Here is a 12,371-nt window from a genome sequence, read left to right on the forward strand (position 1 = left end):
GGGCAGCCTGAGAGGACAGTGAGGGATGGGATCACAGTTTATAGAGGGTAATACAGTGTTGACAAGAAATTTCAACACACTGCAGCCCAATCATAGAGGTTGTTTGTTTGTTTTTTTCCCATGTGCACATAGGCATAAACCTGGCCTGTGTTGACCCCACAGTCTTCCTCAGTAAAGACATGGTACCTGAAATGGAAATGAAAGAATGCAACACCTTTGCTGAATTTCCTGAATGGTGGCCTCATGACAGTATGACTTCTCACAACACAATGGCATTCGATTCTTGAATTTATCAGCTCCCCTCAGAGAATACCATCATTCATCACAATGGTCTTGCCATTGATAACGAAGTTCTGGCTACCACTCAGCACTGACTGCCCACTAATGTGGTTCTCAGACACCATTCAGTGCACTTGGATTTGTGACACAGCTCCCCCAACTCCATGGTTAGCCACCCCCTCTCTGCTGCTCTGGCTCAGTGAAATTTGCACGGCCAGGATTTTTCTCAAATTCTTTTTCAATGGTCTTTGAGTTTGAGGAACAAGAAGAAGCCTGGAGGGACAAAAATCAGGGCTGTGGCATGGATTATATTAAGGTTGTCAGTGAAATTCTCATAGAACAACAATGATCACCCTCTAAAATGAGCAGGTAGATTGTGGTGATTGATAACACTTCATAATTGCAGCATTTATGTCCTTTTTCTTACTCTAGTAATTTTAAGCTTTCTTAACATCTTTATAATAAGTTCCCATGAGCATGCTGTTTTTCTAAGGTATATATAAATAAATTGATCAATTTAAACCCTTGGGGATCTTAAAAACAAAAAACAAAATTTAAAAAACTTCTTAACTTTCTGCCTCACTTGTCTTCTCTATCCATTTATCATTCACTTGTTTATGAATACAATGCAGCACCTCAAGTTCAAAGGCACTCGAAAGGTGACTTGGGAAGAACTCAATGATGTAGATTGACCAAAGTTTGGGGGACATTCATTTGTTGATGAAGCACAACTCAGAATGAAAAGATACAGTTGTAAGCACCTACTGAAAATCAGAATATAGAATGGACAAACATGAATCTAGGAAAATTGGAAATCATCAGAAGAAATCAGAATACCATATAGACTTGAGTATAAGCTGACCTGAATATCAGCCAAGGCACCTAATTTTACCATAAAACTGCATTTAAAATGTGCTGAAAAATCTGGTTTATACACAAGTATATATGTACATATATATCAATATCCTAGACATTCGTGAGTTGAAGTGGATGGGTATTGGTAATTTGGGAACATAAACGATTTACTAATGTATGAGTGAAAGATTTACGAAAGAATGGTATCACACTTACCATCAAAGAGAACATTTCAAGATCCAACTTGAAATACAATGTGCAGTACTACAACTTCTAAGGATACCACTTACATGCAGATAAGGAAGTACAGTTAATACAACTGTTATTGAAGACCTAGTGCTGTAGTGGGTTATAAATCTGACTGCTCAATTCAAGGTCAGGAGTTCAAAACCTCCAACTGCTCTTTCAGAGAAATGTAAAGCATTTTACTCCCACAGTTACAGTCTCAGAGATCCATAGGAGCAGTTCAACCCTATCTTATAAAGTCTTTATAAGTTGTAATTAACTCCGCAGTAGTCAGATGCACCAACCAACACATCGAGTAATGAAGAAAAATGAAGAATTTTATGGATTGCTTCTGTCTGAAATTGATCAAACATACTACCAAGATGCACTGATACGTACTGGTGATTAGAATGCAAAAGTTGAAAGCAAAAAGGAAAAACTAGTCATTCGAAAACATGACCACGGTGACACAAAGCTGGCGATGGCATACTAGAATTTTGCAAGACCAACTAAGTCTTCTTTGCAAATACCTTTCTTCAACAATGAAAATAAGAACCAAATGAATGAACGTCAAGAGAGGGAATACTTAGGTATCTAATTGAGGAGAGGCAATAGAGAAGCTTCATATATATAATCAAAATTGTGGGAAATCAATTACTCATATGCAAGTTCAGAATGAAGCTGAAGTAACTTAAAAACCCACAATAGTCCAAAATACAACCTGAGTACATCTTCGCTGACTCGAGAAGCATATTAAAACCATATTTGACACATTAAACACTATGGGCAAACACCAGATAAGTTTCAAAGGAGTCTCTGAAACTTGCTATTACTCATAGAATAACTCAAGCAAATGTAAGAAATTGTAATTTAAGAGAACTTAACAGAAGTTTCAAACAGCAAGTTTAAAATACAAAGTACACCGCTACCATCGAAGGGAGTACCACAGAAAATGAAACTAGATCACCTGGTGTGGGAAAGGAACTGACCTACCATACCACACCCAGAAGAAAGCTGAAGCAAAGGAAAGAGGAAGAACAGAGCAGAGCACACCTGGGCCCACCAAGCACAGAGGACGATAGCCAGCTCGGAGGGCCCAATATACAGAGAGGACCATATAGCTGGCCCCATGGCGAGATGACATCCCCAAGTTTATGCACATATTAATATATTTGCAGGTCCACCTAGATAAGATAGGCTGGAAAAGCAATATGCGAAGAAAATAACGGGACCAACAGTCCCGGAGGGACATGAGAGTGTGGGAGGTAGGGGAAGGGAGGAGGTGTTGGCCAACTTAGGACAAGGGAGCAATGAGTGGTTCAAAACCAGGGGAGGGAGGGGATGGGAGGACTGGTAGGCAGTGACCAAGGGCAAGGTAGCTGAGAGGAATTACTGAATCCAGAATGAAGGCTGAACATTGTAGTGGGACAGGAGGAAATCGTAAGGAAATAGAGGAAAGGAGTAGGAGGCAAAGGGCATACATAGAAGCCTAAATACAGACATGTACATATGTAAATATATTTATGATTATGGGGGAAATAGACCTATGCGTATATATTTTTAGGTTTAGTAGTAGGGTAGCAGGTGGACATTGGGCCTCTTTGTACGTATTTCCACAATACAAGAGCACCTTACTCAGCTAAACGCTCATTTCATGATACCCACCTTCCCGACATGATTGCTGAAGACAGATGTGTGCATAAGCAAATGTGGTCAAGAAAGCTGATGGTGCCCAGCTATCAAAAGATATAGCATCTGGCGTCTTAAAGGCTTGAAGGCAAACAAGTTGCCATCTAGCTCAGAAGCAACAAAGCCCACAGAGAAGAAGCACAAAGCCTATGTGAACACAAGGTGTTGAAGGGATCAGATAGCAGACACCAAAGAACAAAAATCCATCATTGTGTGATCACCTTCCCCACATAAACTCTGAAGACAAATGTGTGCATAAGTAAGTGTAGTGAAGAAGGCAAATGGTGCTCAGATATTGAGAGATGCAGTGTCTTGAAAGTAAACAAGTGGCCATCTAGCCCAGAAGCAACAAAGCCCACATGGAAGCAGCACACCAACATGTGTGATCATGAAGGGCTAAGGGGACCAGGTTTCAAGCAACAAAGGCGGAGGGGAAAAAAAAACTCATATTATCGTGAATGAGTGGAGTGTACAATGGGGACCCAATGCCCATCTGTAGACAACTGACCATCCTTCCAGAGGAGTAGTGGGGAGGAGATGAGTCACTCAGAGTTCTGTGTTGCAATAATGGTATCGGACATATTGGCTAATATTTGACTTATGGACTTGATCTGGACTACTGGGATGGGATGTTTTCTTAATGTACAATGGCCCTATATAAAGATTATTCTTAAAACAACTGATTCATTTAAAAATTGGTGAAAGATGTGAGGCAGCATTCTCATAAACTAGTTACAAAGCTTCAAGGATTTGGGGAAATATTCACTTATGTTTTGCTAAAAATATGATATTAGGCCAGACTGCAGTCATTTGTTTCATGGCTCAGCATGTGTCCTTCTTTATAAAGAAACCCAAACAAGTCTATGGTCATTGCTTTATTGACAGAGCTTAATTACAGTAGAGCACTGATCACAGAGGTGTTTAAACACGTTGTTTAGAATAAACTTCTGTATGTGTGAACTGGAAATTTAGCAGCAATACTTTTTGACTTAATTTTGTGTATAAACATATCAACACATTCTCACAGCTTTAATTATTTGACCAGGATGAAAAACATTCGCAAAGCAGTTAAAATCATCTTGTTGATATTTCTTCCTAGAAGAAAACCACAAAAAAAAAAACCCCAATTAAAATCCAACGCCACCTCTCTATTTGCTCCAGTGATTCCATCTGCAAGAGGCAGGCATTTAGGGATTTTGAGGCGATGGTAAGAAAAACAGATTTATGAGATTGAGTATCTCCATGAATTGACAAAATGCAATATTCAAACATGAAATATATGAAATTTGTATTAAAATACCACAGAATTTGAAATAGCAAGCAAGTGAAAAACAACAAAATAAGTTTCTAAATGTAGTTTTAATTGTTCCAACAGTAACATCCACAGCTATTAACTAACTGGAACATTATGCAGGCAGTGGAGGGTGCAGCCAAAAATGATTGCAGGCGTGATTGGCTCAGCTATCTGGATTGAAAAGTCTCAAGTGCCCCATGACTCCAGAATATTCATTTTATGTGAAAATATTTTTCCTGAGCCTTTTATATCTTTCAGAAGGGCAGAAGAAATTTATTTTAATTATCCACTTTTGATTTCATTTTTCTTTAATAGCACATTCTTGACTTGAATGATTCCCATTATCCTTGGTATTGTGGAATTCATACCGCTCATGTCAATACCTTAAAATGAAATTCATGTGAGTAAAATATACATAACCAAAAATGACCATTAAAATTTGGGATTTAATTTATAATAATTAATTCCTTATATCTAAAATTCTTTTGGTTTATGATAAGGATTTATTTTACCATTGTTTTTAATGTTAGATGATTTATATATAAAAAGTTAAGTAAAAGAAATATTTCAGATAATTGGAAAATTAAATTGTTGGGTAGATTTAGCATATTCCAAGTGCTAAAAATAGCAAAGATATCAAGACCTGAGAAAAGGATATGATTTACTTTGTTGTTATAATGAATAAATTATGCAATTATAACTAATACCAATCAATTAGTTTGCAATGTATGTTTCTTTTGTCAAAATAAGGACGTGATTTTTTTTCCCTCTCTTTTGACATTTGCTTGTCTTTTTCTAGCTTTAATGACCAATTCTCTGTTTAGACATGTTACGTCGATCACCATTTTTCCCTGGATACTTTGCATTGGTGTTTCAAAAAATCCATTAACCTACATTGAATGAACTTTAGCATTTTTCCCTCCTTGCCAAATGGAATTTGCTAATTGCTCAAACTTTTTCTCTATGACCATGGTCATGGGCATAATAACATATATAATCATGATCATGGATGATAGTAATCCCATATATGAGCAAGGATGCTTCAAAATTGTGTGGAAGCAATCCATTACCTTATAAAATCCACATAGGTGTTATTGTTAGGCTTAGTTCTGCTGGTTCCTACTCGCAGGGACCCGATACACAATAGAACACACATTGCCCGTCCATTACCATCCTCGTAATCCTTATGTTTGAGCCCATCACTGCAGGTGTGCGTCCATCCTGATCGATGATCTTCCTCTTTTTTGCTGACCCTCCGCCTTACCCAGAATGGTATCCTTTTCTAGTGATTGGTGTCTTCTGATAACATGTCTGTGGTACTTAGATTTATGATAGCTTGAATTTATATGAAAGGGCGGGCGTGAAGTATCTCCTGTCTATAAGATGGTAGCCCAGTGATGCTTCGGTGGAGGTGTGGCTTTTTGATGAGAGGCACTGGCCACCTTTCCCCTCACTCTCATCCACTTCAACTTCCTGCTTGCTGGGCCCTGGGGCATGCCAGCCAGCCACGCTGCCATGTTTCCGCCGAATTTGGATCCAGGTGACTGCACCCACCAGCATGTGATCTTCCTGCATCCCTCTTCACCTTTCTGGGTCATTGGTCTGTAGCTACATGAGCCTGCCTACAGCTACATGTCTCTGAAGAAGGCTCTGGATAGCAGCATCTGGGTTTTACTAGAACATGGGCTGAAATGCCTTCCTGATATAAAACTGACCCTTAATAGAAAAATTCTTTCTTACACATAGATGAGTATCGCTGGTTTTGTTTCTCTAGACAGCCAAGCCTAACAGCATGTCTGAAGCACATGGAAAGGCTTTCCATCCTTGCAACTAAAGAGCTGTAAGTCATTCAAGAGAGATGTAGATCCTTGAAATAGAAAATTTCAGAAAAAGTTACCCCTGTTTTCTCTGCAGTCTGTTGAGATTTCTTAGAGGTACTCAAACCTATGTAGTGAAAATCCAAGCCTTGAGTTGCAATAGTGAAATATTCTATGTGCAAAATATTGAATGATACAAGAAGCATTGAAAGAAGATAAAGGGAATAAACAGAGTCACTGTAACCAAAAGAACTAGTCCACATTGCACCATTTCAGGAACTTTGTATGTGAGCAAGAGCCAGTGTGCTGAATTAAGAAGTACAAGCTGCACTGAAAGCATTAACCAAAACACAGAGCTTCAGGAATTGACGGAATACCAACTGAAACATTTCAGCTAGTTAATGAAGCAGTGGAATCACTAACTTGCTATTGCCAGAAAAAAAAAACAACACTTGACCAGCTGACTGGAAGAGGTCCATATTTACGCATTCCAAAGCAAAGTGACCCAGATAATGCTCACTTTATAGAAAACACGATCGATGTCACAAGCAAGTAAACATTTTAAAAGTTCATCAGACAACAGTTGCGACAGTATGTGGGCAGGGAGTTGCCAGAGCTTCAGGTCTGATTTAGAAGAGGGATCTTGGCTGACAGCAGAGAAGAACTGAAAGATGTTTGCTTGTGTTTTTGTAAGTATTCCAAAGCATTCTACTGTATGGACTATAACACATTACAGATAGCGTTTAGAAAACTGGATATTCCAGAACACTTCATTATGCTTGTGCAGAATTAGTACATGGGTCAAGAGGCAATTTGGGGGACTATTACAAGGAGCTATTACATGCTTTCAAATTAGGAGAGGTGTGTGTCAGAGTTGAATTCCAACACCATACCTATTCAATCAATCTGCTGAGCAAATAACTGGAGACGCTTGATAATTTGAAGAGGAGTGCTGCATCGGGTTTGGAGAAAGGTTTATTACTGACCTGTGATGTGCCAATGGCAATACCTTGGTGCTGAAAGTGAGGAGGGCTTGAGGCGCTTACTGATGAAGATCAAGGGTTGTAGCCTTCAGTATAGAGTCAATGTAAAGAAGACCAAAATCCTCACAACCGGACCAATGGATGACAGCAGGATAAATGCAGAAAAGGCTGACCTTGCCAAGGATTTCATCTTGCTTGGATCCGCAATCAATGCTCATGGAAGCAGCAGTCAGGAGGTTAAAAGACATGGTATACTGGGGGAATCCCATTACAGGACTTCTTCAAAGTATTGAAAAGCTGGGTTGTGACTTTGAGGACTAAAGTGGGTCTGACCCAAGCCCTGGTATTTTCATTTGCCTCGAATACATGTGAAAGATGGTCCTTGAATAAGCAAGTCCTGAGAAGAATTCATTAACTTGAATTATTGTGCTGTTAGATAATATTGGAAGTACCATGGACTGCCAAAAAAACAACAAATTTGTCTTGGACTATATACTTAATGGCAAGGATGATGAGACTTTGCCTCAGGTGCCTTGGATGTGTATCAGGAGAGACCATTCCCTGGAGAAGGACATCATGCTTGGCAAAGTAGAGAGGCAGCCAAAGGAGGAAATCCCTAGATATTATGATTTGGAGGGAAAAATGATGGGAACAATTGCTCAGACATAAGAACAATTTTGAGACTGGCACCGAACCAGGTAGTGTTTCATTCAATTGTACATCGAATTACAACTGAGGAGAGGACACCGAACAACAACAGCATGTAGAACAACTACAGTATGGTAATATACGAAAATAGTGCTAGGGCTTGGGTATTGGGATGGTAGCCTAAAAGTTTGTGGTTCAAAACCACCAGCTTCTCTGCTGGTAAAAAATGATTTATAATCTTGGATGCTTTTCATAGGGTTGCTGAGTCAGAAACAACTTGAATAAACTTGATGAGAGTGGGTTTTTGGTTTGGGGAGTATATTATGGGAGGAGCACTGAATTGTTCTGGGATAAAATAGCCCATACTTTAAAAATAGTTTATGATATATGCTTCATAGCGAACTTAAAACATCACTGTACTGCACTAATTACTCACTATGACAAATTCTAGCTTAGAACTCCATTTCACGGCCAAGTCATGAACTTTTGAACACAAATATTGCAATTAAAATGCTGACATATATGTTATGATTTTTAAAAGCATTAGTTGCCTGAACAATAATGATGATGCAGATTGATCTATGGTCAACTAATATGGCCCTTCTAGCCATAATTAATTTTATGCTATGCTGTGATTCTGGACTTTATACGCCTGTGGCTCTGGTCCCATTGTGGCAGGCATTCTCTTCTATGAAGCTGGATGGGAGTGAGGTGAAATTGAGGCCTGGCCTTGGTGGAGGAAGCCCTGTCTCCTCAAACTCCACAATCTGTTTTTCCTTGAGGGCATCTTTAAGTCCCCCACCTTAGTAGAGGGAGTTAACCAGGCCCCACTCTTTGTTTCCTTGGGGGCATCTTAAAGACCTCACTTTAGTAGAGGTGACGGACCAAGCGGCATCCGTTGTTTCCTTGGGGGCTTCTTTGGTTTTGCCTTGGTGGAGGGTGTGACTTAGGACATCACTTTTGTGAGGTCTTTATTAATAATGATTCTAGCACACATTGCTTCCCCTGGAAAGCCAGGTTTACATTTCCTGACTACGCGTTGGTAGTAGCAAGAAGACCTGCTTTGGGACATTTTGGCTTCTCACTCTGGGTTCCTTGTGGATAACCTCTGCCTAACCCTTCCATTTGGGACTGAGTGGCGCCCGCCACCACGTGAGACATTTACTCAAAGACTGTCTACTGAAAGTTGCCTTGCACCGCTGAGCCAGGGACGCCAGTTGGTGGAGGAGTGAGGGGAAAGGGAGCAAAGTAGCTTATGGAAGTTGGAAACTTGGGGCATCTTTAATCTCCAATTCTTGGGACTACTCTGGTATTAATTCTTACCCCATAAAACACACCAAAAAAACCCCAAAACACTACTACACATGTCCATAAATTACTTATTAAGTGTATTTTAAGAATAGAATGTGCATTAGCTATTTTTATAGGATAAAGTAGTGATGGCTTATTTCTCTTAAAACATATTCTCTGATACCAAGACTACTAAAGTAAATGTAGAAAACAATGTGAACACTTATGTGCACTATGTTTCCACAATGCTAACTGTTAAAACAACATGTTAGTCTAGCATCTAGGCTACCTGTCAGCCACACTCCAAAATCTTCAAATTCTTCTTCATTCTTTCCTGTTAGTCATTTTCTCTCAGATGAAATCGAGCTAGCTCAAATGCGTGTGCTATCTAGTAAATTTTCTATTTCTGCCTGATTCCTACACACAGCAGAGGGGAGATTTTAAGCAGCAGAACTGCCACACAGACACAAGCACAATGCAATGGCTTATTTTTAGTTCCCTCTTCTGTTCTCTACAATAGCATGTTTTATCCACAATACCCAAGTCTCACAAAGTAAGATGGCTTTTATTGTGTTATTTTCATTCTGGTCTGTTACCAAGTAAGAGAGCAAAGCACAATTGAAGTCTAAGTACCTGTTTTACTGATGAAGAGGTTGTACATTGGAAGTTCCTTGTGGCATCTGGTTATAAAATCTGGCACCCGAACAACAGATCGTGACCCTAACAGGACAAAGAGTGTCACTGCAGAGGAACAGAGAAATTGAGGGGTTGGGAAAAAGCATTTGATTCAGCGAAGGAACTGAACCTGAAAATAGCAAAGGATCCTGGCCTTGCTGTACATTTGAATATCATATTAAGTCTACTGTAAAAGCAGAGGCAGGAAGAACTACGATAATCATTTTTTCTCTTCCATTGAGGATCCATGAAAATTCCGTTGACAATTTCATGAAAGACAAACACAATCCACTGTCGTGGATGCTGCAGTCAGCAGTCCAACTTTTGGAAGACTAAAATAGACACAGGAAGTCAATTGTCTTATAGTGACGCCATGTAAAATTAATGGTGCAGGAAAAAATTAGAATTTTTAACATATGATCAAAATATAACCAAACAATCAAGCCCATTGTCCACGAGGTCATTATAGCTCACGGAAACCACATAGGACAGAATAGAGCTACCCCATAGGATAGCCAACATTAGCAAACCCCAGGGAAATACACCTATATCTGTGTATCGCAAAGGGAATAGTGGTTGTAAACCAAAATGATTGGCCACTGCTCCAGCAGTGTTCCCTAGACTAAAATATAGATATTACTAAATCCTAGAAATCAAGCAACCTGTTGCAATGGGAAAATCTGCTGCAAAACTTGTTAAAGCATTAAAAAGGAAAGATGTCACCTTGAGCAAACAGGAGCCTCTGACTTCAGACATGGTAGTTTCGATCACCCCGTATGTATCTGAAAACGGGACAGTGGAAAAGGAAGAGCAAAGAATTCATGCATTTGCCTCATGGAGTAGTTCGGGGATGTTGAAAAGTGGCATGGACTGAAAAAGGGGCAAACCAATGTGTTTTGGAAGAAGCACATCCAGGAAGATGCATACAGCGAGGACGACAAGAGGTTCATGACATCACACACTCTACTCTGGACGTATTATCTGGAGGGACCAGCCTAGGAGGACCACATGCTCAATAAACCGGAAGCTCAGTGGACGAGATGCAGTGCCTCACTGAGAACGGACACTAACTGCAGCCACAGTCCAACCACAGGAATGACTGTGAAGGTGACCAGGGCCTGATGGTGTTTCCTGCCGTTGTATATAGGCTCACTCACTGTAAGTTGAAACTAATGCCATGATACCTACAACCAAAAATGAAAACACTTGAATAATTCTTCGTATTTTTGGAGAAGTTTTACTTTGGGGCTTTTAACATGGTAATAGAACAATGGTTCTCAACCTTCCTCATGCCACAACCCTTTAATCCAGTTCCTCATGTGGTGGTGACCCCCAACCATCAAATTATTTGTGTTGCTACTTCATAACTGTCATTTTGCTACTGTTATAAATCGCGAGACCCCTGTGAATGTGTCCTTCAACCCCCAAAGGGGTCATGACCCATAGGTTGAGAACCACTGTAGTAGAAAAAGAGGGCAGGCATTCTATTTCCTCTAGGAATTAGAAATCTTGACTGTTTATACAGCATCAGAAAATCACTTAAACATATGATGCAAAGCCTAGGAATAGAAACTAAGATCTGATCTCTCCACCCCCTCCAACGTGTGGTTTTCTGTCTTAGTGAACTTTATCATTATTACTGGAGGAGAGGGTATTTCATTATCATTTTGATTTGCATCATGATTAAGGATCATGGACATTTATTCATATATAAGGGTACACCCCAAAACAGATTTTCCCCAAAGCAAGCTATCTATCTATCTATCTATCTATCTATCTATCTATCTATCTATCTATCTATCTATCTATCTATCATCTATCTATCTACAAAACAACCTTATCACATTCAAAGTACTCTCCACTACACTTAATTCATTTGTCAAATCTACAATTCCATTTGTGAAAACATTTTTCAAACTCATCAGTTTGGATGGCTGACAGCACTTGCCCCATTTTTTTCTTCGCCTCTTCTGTGTCATAAAACCACTGTTTTTGCATGTCCCTCTTCATTCACGAAGCAGAAGGAAGTCCCACGGAGCAAGGTCAAGTGAGTAAATGTGCGTGGGGCAAGAGAGGCATGCTCTTTTTTGTTAAGAACTGACGCACTGAGTTGGCTGCGTGAGCAGGTGTGCTGTTGTGGGGGTAAAACCAGTCCCCCTTCTGCCCCAAATCAGGCTTTTTCTCCCAAACTCTTACACAATCATCTCAGAACCTCTAAATCAGCGGTTCTCAACATGTGGGTTAAATGACCCTTTCACAGGGGTTGCCCCATTCATAACAGTAGCAAAATGACAGTTATGAAGTAGCAACAAAATAAATGTTGTCACCACATAAGGAACTATATTAAAGGGTCGTGGCATTAGGGCAGTTGAGAACCACTGCTCTAAATAGAAAGCTTGATGAACAGTCTGACCTGGTGGAAATAACTCCAAATATACGTTGACATTTTCCTCATTTGGGAAGTTGACAGACATCCAGAATGAGCTTTTTCATCAATCAACCTTTTCACCTTTTTTGAAATAAGAAAACCACTGTACAGTTGAGTTTTTCTATAACACTCTCCTTGTAAGCTGTGTTCAACATCACAGCAGTTTCTGCGGCGTTTTTCCCCAAGCA

This window comes from Tenrec ecaudatus, chromosome 5 (genome assembly GCF_050624435.1).
Source record: "Tenrec ecaudatus isolate mTenEca1 chromosome 5, mTenEca1.hap1, whole genome shotgun sequence".
NCBI lineage: Eukaryota > Metazoa > Chordata > Mammalia > Afrosoricida > Tenrecidae > Tenrec > Tenrec ecaudatus.